We start from the raw sequence: 14,691 nt of genomic DNA, 5'->3' as shown, positions 1-14,691 counted from the left end.
GTAACACAGCACCACGGTGGGACTCTGGTAACACAGCACCACGGTGGGACTCTGGCAACACAGCACCACGGAGGTACTCTGGTAACACAGAAACACAGGACTTAGGAGAAGGAACACACTGGAACGCAGGAATACTCAGGAATGTCGCAAAGAAGCTTTCTCAATGGCGTAAGCACAAATATCCAGCAAGGGACACAGGAAGGGGCTGGGATTCAACGGAGAAGGCAGCGGGCCAGGCCCTAATTATCGTTGCGCTGGACCTTTACATTTTCCAGAGCCTCCGCGCGCGTCCAGGTGAGTCAGCCCCCGGAGCCCGCCTGCCCGCAAAATACCGGATATGGGTCGCAGGGGCATTGCACAATTCATATGTAAAATTAACTAATTAACTTATATCTACATAACTATTACCATACAGATGTGCGATTATAAAGGTTGAGTCGTCTGGCAGATACCAATATTCCGTGGGAACTCTAATATACCATAAAAAGCCAAGATAAATGACAAGAATTCAGTATAATAAAGAAATTAGCATTTTACCAAAGGCACCAAACCATCTGCCTCTAAAGCACAATATATACCAACTATCTCACTCATTGTGTCTATGACTATGAAGCACATAAATATTTTATACATAAACCCACATTCTACTACTGATATAATAATAACAGAATATTATCATGGATTTATATTTACTTTTCATGCAGAAATAAAGAACATCATATACGTGTCATCACATGGTCTCCCCCTATGCTAAAGTCATTGTAATATTTTACACATGACTATGACATCATCACAGGTCCTATAGCTTCTCCAGCAGCACACAGCCTGACTCCTCCCACACATGTGACTAATCACATGGTCATGACATCTACACAGGTTCTATAGCTTCCACAGCAGCCCAGAGCCTGACTCCTCCCACACATGGGGCTGATCACATGACTATGACATCATCACAGGTCCTGTCACATATATCTGGAGCTCTGCAGGTGGAGGTAGGTGTGCAGTCACTTCCTTCTCTCTGGCTTGGGGTTTCCTCCTGGCTGTGGGTCTCATAAGGAGGTTGGTGGTTCCTCATTGGCCGGGCTGTGTGTCACTCCAACAGCAGAAGATGTGACCAGTGCGGAGGAGGTGGCAGGAATGGGAGAGGGGACACCCGATATCTGCCCAGTAACTAACACCACAAGCCGTGGCCAGTGTTATCATATACCAGACTGTGTGGAAACCCCCGGCCCGAGGTGCTGCAGGCGGTGGAAACCCCCGGCCCGAGGTGCTGCAGGCGGTGGAAACCCCCGGCCCGAGGTGCTGCAGGCGGTGGAAACCCCCGGCCCGAGGTGCTGCAGGCGGTGGAAATCCCCGGCCCGAGGTGCCGCCAGTGTTATCATATACCAGACTGTGTGGAAACCCCCGGCCCGAGGTGCTGCAGGCGGTGGAAGCCCCCGGCCCGAGGTGCTGCAGGCGGTGGAAGCCCCCAGCCCGAGGTGCTGCAGGCGGTGGAAGCCCCCGGCCCGAGGTGCTGCAGGCGGTGGAAGCCCCCGGCCCGAGGTGCTGCAGGCGGTGGAAGCCCCCGGCCCGAGGTGCTGCAGGCGGTGGAAGCCCCCGGCCCGAGGTGCTGCAGGCGGTGGAAGCCCCCGGCCCGAGGTGCTGCAGGCGGTGGAAGCCCCCGGCCCGAGGTGCTGCAAAAATGGCGAAAATGCGCTCCGCGGACCCTTATTAAATGAGTTCCTATGTGAGGAGGTAGCAGGGGCTGGTCCCGCCTCCTCCTGGCTCTGATGCTTCAGTTGCTCTGCAGCTCTAATGTATGGGACAATGCAGGGAGAGAGGAGCAGCCCGGGATAATCTCCCAGCCGCCTGAGACAACCCCCAAAAAACTGAACTGTTCCACCGAATCTGGGACGGTTGGGAGGTATGCATGAATGTGACTACACTTTTTGTACATGCTCAGTAGTGAAACTCGTCCACTACAGATCAGAGGCAAAAAAGCACCGGGAAGCAATGCCTGCACTCTTACAAATGCTAGAGTGATCAGAAAACCAGGGCTGTGGAGTTGAAACCCCAGGAAACTTGTCTGTGTGCGACCTCAATTCACTGGCATCAAGATATTGATATACAGTATAATGCTATTCATACTACTGGCAGGTAGACGACAGTAGAAAAGAGGAGAATATGAGAACGCTTACGAATATGAAAAAATCACATGTTTGTAAGCAGTATCATGCCTTACTGCCTCACAACCTAGACCTGATACTGATGTATTGATATTCAGATCAAACTTGACAAAAGTCATAATAGGACCTTTTCAGATCTGCATGACTCTGCTTACAAATATGTGATTTTTTTCATAACTTGGTGAGGGCAAATTTGTGTTCTTATATTTCAGGTGAACAATAAAAGAAATGAAATTAAATCTCCACTGGTGTGTGTCGCATTGTCATTTTCTACTAGTTCAAGAATCCTACTCGTGTACCACTCTCTACTGAGTGTGCGCTACCTCCGTTCGATGTACCACAATGGAGCCTGGAGCCTCTCAGGCTCATTTGCATAATTTTTAAAGCCCTTTTTTTCTTAAAACAAGTGCATAAAAAATTAAAAGAAGAGAAAGAAAACCTCCTGCCAGAGGTGGTGCACACCAGTATGTCAGTATGTTTGTGTCAGGGTCGCTGGGGAGAATGCTGGGACTTCTGGTGGTGCTAGCAGTGTTCTCCAACCTCCGGCGCGTATCCGCGCAAACTCCTCTAGTCCGCTACTAGCGGTCCCGGGCAGTGGCTGCTAAGACCTCACGCTGTCTAGGAGTTGTTTTCTGAACTGCTGGGACTTGTGGTACCTCTGCTTGGTGCCTGCTATTGTGCTTGGTTATTCTGCACCATGAGGGGTGAATTCCCAGAAGTTGTCCAGCTCCTATCAGTTTCTGGAGGTGGGGTTCTGGCTGCATAAATTGCAGCTTCACTAGTCACCTGTGCCAGTGTTTGAAATCCCTTTCTTCACTTGCTCCTTGCTGTTAGTTTGACTTGCTCTGTGTCTAAATTGTTGTGATCTCGGCTAGCTTTATGACATTAACTCTTTGCTTACTGATTTTGTTCTTGATGTACCCTCTTGTTGTGACTCTGGCTAGTTAAATACTCTTTTGTGTTTTATGTTTGTCAGTCAGTTTGTGTTTTCCCTTCCTACACTTATCCAGTGAATTTCGAGTCTTCAAGTAGTCGCCCCACGGTTCAGCATGGGGGGGCTATAGGAAGGGACAGAGGTTGGGACAAGCTCAGGGCACACTATCCCCTGTCTTCTGTGTTACCCAACCCTAACAGTTTGGTTTACAATCCTTAATCTGGTGATAGATGTCCTTTAAGGGGCCAAATAATATTACACGCCCCCAATTTCAGTTTTATTATGTTTTACAAAAGTTTAAAATATTTAATAAATTTCATTCCACTTCACAATTGTGTCCTACTTGTTGATTCTTCACCAAAATTACAATTTTATGTTGAAGCCTGAAATGTGGCAAAAGGTGGAAAAGTTCAAGGTGACCGAATACATTCGGAAGGCTCTGTGTGTTTTTACTTTTCTTTATCTTCGTTTTATTCAGGATCAGACAATGGACAGAGACACGAGGGTGGAGAGAATATTCCAGCTCACCCTAGAGATTCTCTTCTATATTACTGGAGAGGTGAGAGATTGTGATGAGGTCACATGACATCATTATCTATGGGAATAACAGATGATAGGACTGGAGAGGTGAGAGATTCTGGAAATGTATGGAGGGAGATTTATCAATGTGTCTCTCCATAACCAGGATTACACAGTAGTGAAGAAGACCTCTAGTGGGCGCTGTCAGGCCCCTGTGTATGAAGGACGGGGGAGAACCCTGAGCCCAATCCCGGCTCCTCCACCTCACCCCCTGATACATGATGACATCAATAAGCATAAGATCCTAGAAGTCACCCACAAGATGATTGAGCTGCTGACTGGAGAGGTGACACTGCTGGGAATGCTGGGACATTATACAGTAACGCTATGAAGGGATCTGGGTGATGACGGGATCATTGTGTGTGTCAGGTTCCTATAAGGTGTCAGGATGTGGCTGTCTATTTCTCCATGGAGGAGTGGGAGTATTTAGAAGGACACAAAGATGTGTACAAGGACGTCATGATGGAGGACCACCATCCCCTCACATCAGCAGGTAATAGACAGGACTAAATTCACACGTCCTTTCATTATCTGTATGGAAAGAAGGAATTCAGTCTCTGGATGTGTCTCCTACAGGTAGATCCAATAAGAGAACATCACTGGAGAGATGTCCCAGTCCTCTTCTTCTACCACAGGATTGTTCAGAAAAGAAATATGTCCCACAGGATCATCAGGTAGATGAAAATAAGACTTCATGACATATTCTCTGATCTGTGGAGGTTTATTATAACCATGAAAGTCAGGGGTGTAATGATCGCCGTTGCAGGGGGTGTGACCATGACCAGGCCTGTCGAAAGGGAAGGGCCTGCTTTGTGGCTGTCATCCACGGCCCTGTTAGAGTTTTTTATCTAGGACTCAAAACAGTCCTTACTTCAGTTGTACAGGCGACTTTCAAATTAAATATTTCATGGCTCCCGGTACCAGGGAGGAGAGAACAAACCCAAGACACATGTCACATACACTCTTAGTGTATGTAAAAATCTTCTCTCTCGTTTATTTCACAACTACAGTCGTGGTTCTGAAAAAAAGTTAACAGGCCTTGTTCACAGACACGTTTATTCTACAGAATGTACAGAGAATGTTTCAAGAAGCTTCTTACTAACCAAAACAAGAGATAAGCAATGTTAGAGAACAAAAGATAAGGAGAAGAACAATCATCTATAACACGTGTCAAGGAGAAACTTTTTTACAGGCAGGTTACACATAAATGGCTGAATCATGACATTTAACTGGACAGAGGTCAGCTAAAATGTTTGCCTGATCTAACATGGCTGACGGTACGCAAGATGACGTCCGAAACCAGTGCGATCTCCTTAACAGCCTGGTCCCTCCTTTCACGATTATGCTGGCTGCCGGCTATAGCTGTGATTAAAATCTGCGCATCTGGTCTGGTTTCCTATTAGTGGATTTGGCTGTATCAGCTGTCCTCCGATACCGCCAAAAGCTGAGGCCGAGTTTACAGCAGGAGTGTACTGTACAGCAAGTAAGCGTCCTACCGCCAGCAGCGTAATTGCCATCACCGGACGCTCTGTTCTGGGAGCAGCAGACAAAAGTTCACCATCCACGAGAGGAACATTAGAAAGGTGAGGACATTTTTTTTCTCCCACGTCACCACCAGTGTTTATCTGCGATTTGTTAATGGGAAAAACTGGCAAAAACAGCATTAAAGAAATGGGCACTTAGAAAAGACAAGTACAGCAATACAACAGTATATTCAAATGCAACCTTTTTTGGAATTAAGAATGTTCTATAATACACTTGAAATCTCAAACATCAGCCTGCTGGAGAAAAAGGGCATATACAAGGAGGGGAAATCTTCACACATTTCTGTGCGATATAAACTTGATCTACAGATTTATCAAAAATAACAGCCTAAGAGCTCACTGTCTAATAAGGATCATATATGCCATGAGGACCGAAGAAACGTGTGATCTCGTTTCCGGCACTCTGTCAGATAAAACATTCATTCGACAAGGTACATCACACACAGCGGGAAACGGGTCAGGGGAAGGTGGGGGACCCTGATGTCACCTCCAGCACCTGGTTCCAAAAAGTAGAGATTCCATGACACGTCCACCATATATGTAGCATGTCTCCTCTCTCTGTGCCGCATCTCCAACACGTGTCCTGGATTGAGGGATAAAACAAGTGCAGGAGAGTTGGAACCCTGTACCATCTGGAGAGGATTTTTTAGTTCCACTCCTGTGAGGAACTGGCTACTGAGAGTTTGTGGGTGCATAAGAATGCCTTCTCCCAATCCTCAGGGGCAAAGGTGCACCTAGGTCCCTATCCCATCCAGCCTGTTAAGGCAAATTTGAGGAGTCAGACTCTTTAGGTAGTAGGCCATATTTTTGGGAGATGCAGTGTTCTGGAGGGGATGCTGAGCGAAATAAGGCCTCAAAAGGACGAAGCAGAGAATTAAATGCTGCTGCAGGCCCTTTTGCTTAAGAAAGGACGACAGCTGTGTCATTTCCAGCCATGAAAGGTTGGAGGACCCTGACACCCTCAGCAACTCATCCATAGGAGGGATCTCTGCTTCACCTAGCACGTCATGCATATGTATGTCCTCGTGTTTTGATCGACCTAGGAATAGCATTCTAGTGAAGGCTGGCGGGAAGTCAGGGTTGTGAAACAAAGGGGTGAGTGAACTGAACGGTCTGGAAAGGATCTTTTGTTGAATAAGGGATCTCCATAATTTTAGAGTGTGAGCAAAGAACAACGTCTGGGGCTCAATGTAGTGTAGTGTCTATGTAGTGAGATGTCACCCATGGGAGTACATGAATTGGGATTGGGGAGCTATATTGCTCTAGTCGTACCCAGTGTTTGTTAGGTAGATGGAATTGCCAATCTAGCAGTCATTCCAAGATGGATGCTTGGTGATATAGCTTGAGATCAGGCAACCCTGCGCCTCCTGGTAATTTTGGTCTAAGCAGGAACTGCCAACCAAACTGAGGGCGAGCTGTGCCCCATATATAGCACAAGAGAGCTGAGCGATTGGCTTTAAAAAAAAGAGGATGGGGTATTATCGGAACTCCCTGGAAGGTACAAAGGAAGTGAGGTAGGATGTCCATCTTAACCACATTGATTCCGGGAAACCAAGGCAGCTTTCTATTATATGTTGATAAATCCCTTACCGTGTGATCTAGTAACGGGAGGTAGTAAAGTTTGTATACTTTTGGATCCCTAAGTGTATTATCAACGTCTTGCGCCAACAGAAGGGCAAATGTTCTTCAATAAATCTTCTGATGGTAATGAAATGTTCAGTGCTTCAGAATTCCTGGAGTTAATTTTGAAGTTACTTAAATGGCTGTATCTCTCAAACTCTTTAAGAAGGGACAGTAGAGTGATTCTAGGCGGGTGTATGTAGAGTAAAAGAACCTCTGCGAAAAAAAAGATGTTTTATATTGGCGCTGGCCAACCTGAATACCGTGTATGTTAGGGTTGTATCTGATTGCGGTAGCTAGGTGTTCCATTACAATCACGTAGAGAAGTGGGGAGAAGGGGCAACCTTGACAGGTACCATTGTTGATGTGGATGGGATTAGAAAAGAACCCATTGGCCCTAACTCTGGCAGTAGGATGGTAGTATAGTGCCATGACCCTCCCTAGGACCCAGCCCCAATTGGGATAGGACTGCGGACATAAAGCCTCAATGTACCACAAAGGAGAAATAGCAGGACCGGCACCACCCTCTCCGCACGGCCAGAGCTCTGACCCCGTGGCGACTAGGTGTGAACTGGTGTCAAGGCAGCTGTTCCACGGAGGTGCACATGTGCTGGCAAAACAGGTAAACGATCCCACGAAGAGATAAGACACGACACTCACTGGTATAAACAGGAAGCGCATTGAGTGCAAAACGGCCCGTTGCCTAGCCGTGGCGTGCATCACCCCTGTCCTGTGTACGTCCGAATAAAGCTGTCTACGTTGTTTATACCGGTGAGTGCCGTGTCTTCTCTCTTCGTGGGATAAAGCCTCAATTTACTCTAGTAGAAAAGAGTAAAAAACAGCGGCACTCACCCAGAAAAAATGTTATCTTCTTTATTTCATGCAAGATGAAGGTACATTCGGCATTTATGTCAACATGGGGTAGAGAGGGGAGCAGGGGTACATACAAAGGCGACAGCCATTTCGCGCCGTTCGGCGCTTTCTCTAGCCTCTGGAGAAATGGCGTTCCCACAAGAAAACCCCCATATCGTTCTTGTCATTAAGTCCTAACGGGCCCATCGCGGTCTTAATGATCCCCAATGGCGGGGATCGCCACAGAACATTGTTGAGAAAAGAAGCGCGCTGGATCATTAAGACCAACACGATGGGCCCGTTAGGACTTAATGACAAGAACGATATGGGGGTTTTCTTGTAAGGTCTGTAGTATGTATAGCTGTTTACATCTTTAATAGACGGTTTATTTCCCTGTTCATACCTTTTTATTAATATTGATGAAGCCAGTAACTCTGCTCTGATCTATTTTTCTGACTCTTACTAATAAGAGTAGTACTTTTTAATAATATTCTATCAGTATTGTTTTTAAATTTGCACGTGTGTTAAGAATCACTGTTATACGTTTCAATTTGGATGACGAGTAGTATGTTCACGTCATTTCCGCTATGAAGCATAGCGTCTAGGGTTGCTAGGCTACTGGAGTGATGACGCCCCGCCGGCTCATTTAATAGCCAGGTGGGAACGCCATTTCTCCAGAGGCTAGAGAAAGCGCCGGACGGCGCGAAACGGCTGTCGCCTTTGTATGTACCCCTGCTCCCCTCTCTACCCCATGTTGGCATACATGCTGAATGTACCTTCATCTTGCATGAAATAAAGAAGATAACATTTTTTCTGGGTGAGTGCCGCTGTTTTTTACTCTTTTCTACTGCTTTGCTTATATCTATATCTATGAATGCTGAGCACCACCCAGGTTTGTTTTTCCATTGAGTCACCTCTTAATCAGCAGTTACACCAGGAGAGTACAGACAGTGCCCCTTTTATTCACATCTCCGCATCTGCCTCAATGTACTCTGTCGAAGGCCTTTTCTGCGTCGATCAAGAGAAGGAAGGGATTGACCTTTTTTGAGCGTGCGCCATTAGGAGAAATGTTTTATTCAAATTGTCGCTAGCTTGTCTGCTCCTCACAAATCCCACTTGATCTGTACTAATTATTTTCAGGAGATATTGAGCCAGTCGATCTGCCAGGATTTTGGAAAATAGCTTCAGGTCCACCTTCAGGAGGGAAATAGGCCTGTAGCTTGCTGCTATTAAGATGTGCTTATCCGATTTTAGAAGGACACTAATGTTGTCCTCTAGGGATTGAGGGTGAAATGTGGCAGGTTGAGAAATATAATTAAACACCTTCATCATAAGCGGAGACAAGGATTCTCTGACACATTTATAAAAGGCCGGGGAAAAGCCACCTAGCACCGGGCTTTTTCCAGCCAGGGTATTTTTAATAAGATTGTTCACCTCTCCCTCCCCGAAGTCCAATTCCAGCGCCTCAACCTCTTCCTCTGCAAGAGTAGGTAAAGCTGTGTCCTTAATGTAGCTGTCAATTTTGCTTGATAATGAAGTGGGGACTAGTTGTGCAAATTGGCCTCTAATGTTGTAAAGCTGTGTATAGTATGTCACAAATTCGGCATTGATTCTGATCAGGTTATGAGTGTCTTTTCCCTCCATAGTTTTAATGTGGGAATTGTGTGCTGCACCAGACCATTGGTGTATGAAGTGCGCTATTGAGTGTCCGCATTTATTTGAATGTTCATATAGATGGTTTTTGAATTGCATGCGCTGGGCTAGTGATTTTTGCTCAAGCAGGGCACGGATCTCATCTTTGACTATTATCATGTCAGCCAGGTCTGTAGGGGACTGGTTCGATTTATCCTTCCATCCAAGACAGTGTAGTCGTTGTAGTAAGGAAGCAAGTTTGGCCAAATACTCCCTCTTTAATCTAACTCCGTGAATCTACTATGGAGCTCGCATTTGAGGGCTTCCCATTTCATTGGCAATGCCTCTGGAAGGAGCTCAGGGGATAGTGAAAAAAATTCAATGGTATGTACGCATAGGGCCTCGTGATAGTTGGTATGGTAACCGTCAGATAAATTGGAGCGTGGTCTGTGAGTACAATGTTATCTATGGTGGTCATGGGGTTCCACGTCATTGCTTTGTGTTGGACCAAGAAAAAGTAGTATAGTCTCTGTCATTGGGGTGGAGAATCCGCCAGACATCCACTAACTGAAGACTATGTAGGTCTTTTCTAAGCGAACCCAGTTGTCGAAGGGAAACCTGGCTCCTTTCCGATGAGGTGTCCCACTTGGCGTCTAATGGGAAGCTGAAGTCCCCACCAAGCATTAGCATCCCCTCCGTGAACCCCACTAGTGCATTCAGAATCTTCCTATGAGCCGGGATAGGTGAGCGGTTGGGTAAGTACAGGTTTGCAAATGTGAAGAGTTGGTCAAATATTTGAAGTTTGATGAAAACATAACAACCTGCATCATCCATGAACTCACCCCGGACGTGCGGAAGGGAGCGGTGAATCGCCATGGACATTCCTTTAGATCGCGCATAAGGATTGGAGCTATGAAACCCGGTGCTGAAGTGCCTTCTCTAATCGCTGGAAAATGGCCAGTTTTGAAGTGTGTCTCCTGTAAGAATAAGGCCTTTACACCCTGCCTGTGCATGCTGTGAAGGATTTGCATTCTTTTCTGGGGGAGGTTCAACCCCCTAGCATTGAGGGATCCTATCTTCAAGGTCTCCATGGGAGATGGTCAGTTATGAAAGGAGGGAAGGGGTGGGGGGGAATTAGGGGTAGAATAAAAGACAAGAGAAGGGGTACTAGTAGAGGGGGTAGGATGCCGACAACCACACCAACTAACAACAACTTGGGGGTAAAAACAACTGAAAAAAAATCAGCCAAGGAGGGCTGAAGTTGAGCCTAAATTTCCAAAACGTCCTCCATGACGGCCCACTTGGAGGATGCACCTTGACCTCTGTAGGGACAGGAAGCAGAGAGGTTAAAAGCCTCCCCCCCCCCCCCCGCATCCTCCCGCCAGTGACTTCCTGTCCCTACAGAGGGCAGGCAAGAGAGGGTCTCTCTCTCCTCCAAGTGGGGGGGGGGGGGGGGACGTTTTTTTCTGCTAAAAAAGGCACTTACCTGGGGTTACGCTGGCCTATTGCAAGTCGTAGTTCCCCTCCGGATCGGGGCCGACATCGGGCTCACGTGAGGACGCGCGGCGCCTGGGGGAGGTTCCGTCACGGAGACCGCTGACAATCAGCATTCTGCCACCTGCATGGGGGATGGGCTCCCCGATAAGGTATTTAAAACATCCGGTTGTCTGTTTCGGCGTCCGTTTGTGATTTGACAGTGTGCTGTTGGTTGGTTGCCGTCCCAGACTTTTGTTATGGTTGATGAGGCAGACTTGGGCCTACTCCACCCACCTGGTCACCTAAGTGGTGCTGTATGGCATGTTCTTATAGTATCTATGATACATATTGAACCCCAAGTTAGTTACTTTCCTCACCTTTCCCCCTTAGGATAAGGATCAAGGGGAAAGGCAAAGAGGACAGACCTGAAAGGTCTGAGAAACCCGGCAAGTCCGACCGTTCTATGAAGAGTAGGACCTCTGCTAGGAAATGTAATATGTGTCTCCAGATTATGCCCGAATCATACACAAAACCGATATGCAGGCCCTGTATTGACGAATTTATGCGGGGGGAGAAAGTATCATTCATGGATGAGTTAAAATCCTTTATCGAAGATAAGGTGGTAGCATCAGTGGCGTCAGCGACACAAAAAGATCCTCCTCCTAAAAAACCTAGACTGGCAGATATCTCTTCTTCTGATGAAGAAAACTATGATTCAGAGGGTCCGTCCTGTTCCCTAGCGCATACTGAGGAGCAACATTCCCAGGACATTAGTGAGAGATTGGATTCTCGTCACCTATTTCAAATAGATGATCTGGATAACCTCTTGAAGGCGATCCGTGAGACGCTAAATATTGAAGAGGAAGTTCCCTGTATGTCTCGGGAGGACAAATTGTTCGGGAGCCTAAGGGCTAAAAAACAACGTGTCTTCCCGGTTAATGAAACCTTGAAAGGGTTAATCACGGAGGAATGGAAGGACCCAGAAAAGAAGATCTTAACTTCTAAAAGCTTTAAGAGATGCCTCGTCTTCGATCAAGAAGTCTCTAAGGTTTGGGACTCGGTCCCGAAAGTAGATGTGCAGGTGACGAAAGTGGTCAAAAAAACAGACCTTCCCTTTGAGGACTCCGCACAGCTCAGGGATCCCATGGACTGAAAGTCCGACGCTCTTCTTAAAAAAGCCTGGGAGACGTCGATGTTTAGTTTAAAATCCAACATCTCAGCTACATCCGTTGCGAGGACCCTCTACTTCTGGCTAAACTAACTGGAATCGCATATTAGAGAAGGTACTCCCAGAGCATCTCTACTGGACAGCATTCCACTTTTAAGATCTGCCACGGCATTCTTGGTGGATGCCTCCGCCGAGGGCGTTCGCTTCGCTGCAAAAGAAGGGGCATTAACAAACGCAGCAAGAAGAGCCTTATGGCTGAAACAGTGGAGCGGCGATATACGCTTGAAGTCAAAACTGTGCAGCATACCTTTCACAGGTGATTTCGTTTTCGGTCCAGAATTGGACAACATCTTAGAAAAAGCTTCAGACAAGAAAAAGGGGTTTCCTGAAAACAAAACACCCTCCAGAAAACCTTCCTTTCGCCCCTTCAAGAACCCTAAAGATTCCTTTCGCGGGAAAGGTAAACAGGGGCGCTGGGGCTACTCTAAGGGAGGTAGGGGGTTTCTGTTCTTCAATCCTCCAGACAACTCGGGGGGGAAAGAAGCAGTGACGCCAGAGTGGGGGGGCGTCTTCTACAGTTCATCACTCAATGGACAGATATTACCTCAAATCATTGGGTCTTGAACATTGTCAGTTCTGGTTACAGAATAGAATTCAGCACCTACCCCCCTTCAAGATTTATTTCTCCATCACCCTCTACTTCTTCTTCTACCCATTTTCTTATTTGGCAGGAAGTTTCATCCCTCATTCATTCAGGAGTGGTTGTTCCAGTTCCTCAAGACCAAAAAAAGTCGGGCTTCTACTCTCCACTGTTCCTGGTCAAGAAACCCAATGGGTCGAATCGGCTGATCATAAACTTAAAATCCCTAAACAGCTTCATCACCTACAGGAGATTTCACATGGAATCGGTAAGATCCGCTACTCAGCTTATTTATACCGACTACTACATGTGCACGATAGACCTTCGGGACGCTTACTACCACGTTCCTATTCACTACTCTTTTCAAAGGTTCCTCAGATTTTCAGTTCTTTCTCCAGAGGGTTCTATCCTCCACTTTCAGTTTCGGGCTCTCCCCTTTGTTATTTCCTCAGCTCCGAGAGTTTTTACAAAAATCATGGTGGAGGTTGTTGCCTTCCTGAGGCTACAGAAGGTGTCTATTGTTCCATATTTAGACGACCTTCTAATTATAGGAAAAAACAGATCAGATATTATTACAGCAAGAGATTTTACCATGAGGAAACTCTCAGATCTGGGGTGGTTAATCAACATCCAAAAATCGGATCTGTCTCCCTCCACTCACAAGAAATTCCTAGGAGTAATGTTGAACTCTACTCTTATGATGTCCTTTCTCCCTCAGGAAAAAGCCGACGGTCTAAGACTTCAGATCCACTCCTTCAGAAGAAAAACCTCCATTACAATCAGAGGAGCAATGAAGGTCCTGGGTCTCCTTACGGCCTGCCTCCCATCTGTAGCCTGGAGCCAGAGCCATTGTCGCACTCTGCAGAGTTGGATCCTCCGTTCTTGGAACCGGAGAACCTCGGGTTTGGACAAAAAGGTCACCATTCCATCCTCGGTAAAGAGAGACCTGCAATGGTGGTTGGAGGTAAAGCATCTGGAGAAAGGGGTTCCTTGGCACTGCCTTCCGTGTCTTACCATCACGACCGATGCAAGCAGTCTGGGCTGGGGAGCAGTCTTCCCCTCGCACTACGCCCAGCGATCTTGGACCCCTTCACTAGCAAAGAAACCATCAAATTATCGGGAACTACAAGCCGTCTGGGAAGCCTTAAGGTCCAACCCTCTTCTAGTGAAGAATCAGCATGTCCACATACTGACAGACAACACCACGGCGGTGTCTTACCTAAGACGACAAGGAGGTACAAGGTCAGTAGCTCTTTCCTCCCTGACTCGCACCATCTTTTCCTGGGCAGAAGAGAACATACTCTCTCTTTCTGCAACTCACCTAAAAGGAGTTCTGAATACGGAGGCAGACTTCCTCAGCAGGAGAGTGGTCTCTCCCAACGAATGGTGCATAAATCGGGAAATCTTCTGCCAGTTGACAGATCTTTGGGGCACTCCGCAAATCGACTTATTCGCCACGAGGGAGAACTCAATGTGTCATCTATACTTCTGTCTGAAGGCAAGGGAGCCGAAGGATCGACTAGACGCCTTCAGTCATCCATGGACCGAACCTCTCTCCTTTTCCCCTATTCCCTTGGTCGCAAGGGTCCTCAGAAAGATCCTTATGGACCAGGCAAGGGTAATACTCATCTGCCCAAACTGGCCAAAGAAGGGCTGGTACCCCCTGCTGACATCCCTGGCCCTCCAGCAACCGGTGTTATTGCCTCCGAGTAAGGATCTTCTGCACCAGGGTCCTATTCTGCATCCAGACCCGGAGAAGCTTCAGTTAGCGGCTTGGATCCTGAGTCCGACTTTTTAAGATCGCAGGGCCTTTCCAGAGCGGTGGTAACCACACTTAAGGCAAGTAGGAAAAAAGTTACTTTTACCATTTATCACAAAATTTGGAAGTAATTTGTGTCTTTTTGTGGGCATAATCCTCCATCTCAACTCAGCCCAAATATTTTCCAGATCCTGGACTTTCTGCAGAAGGGCCTGGAATTGGGCCTATCCACTAGCACCCTGAAGTTGCAGGTCTCGGCCCTGGGCGCCTTTTTCGATTTCCCCCTGGCAGACCACAGGTGGGTCAAGCGTTTTATCTCAGC

The sequence above is a fragment of the Engystomops pustulosus genome, chromosome 6, assembly GCF_040894005.1.
Source record: "Engystomops pustulosus chromosome 6, aEngPut4.maternal, whole genome shotgun sequence".
Taxonomy (NCBI): Eukaryota; Metazoa; Chordata; class Amphibia; order Anura; family Leptodactylidae; genus Engystomops; species Engystomops pustulosus.
This window is presented reverse-complemented; position numbering follows the sequence as displayed.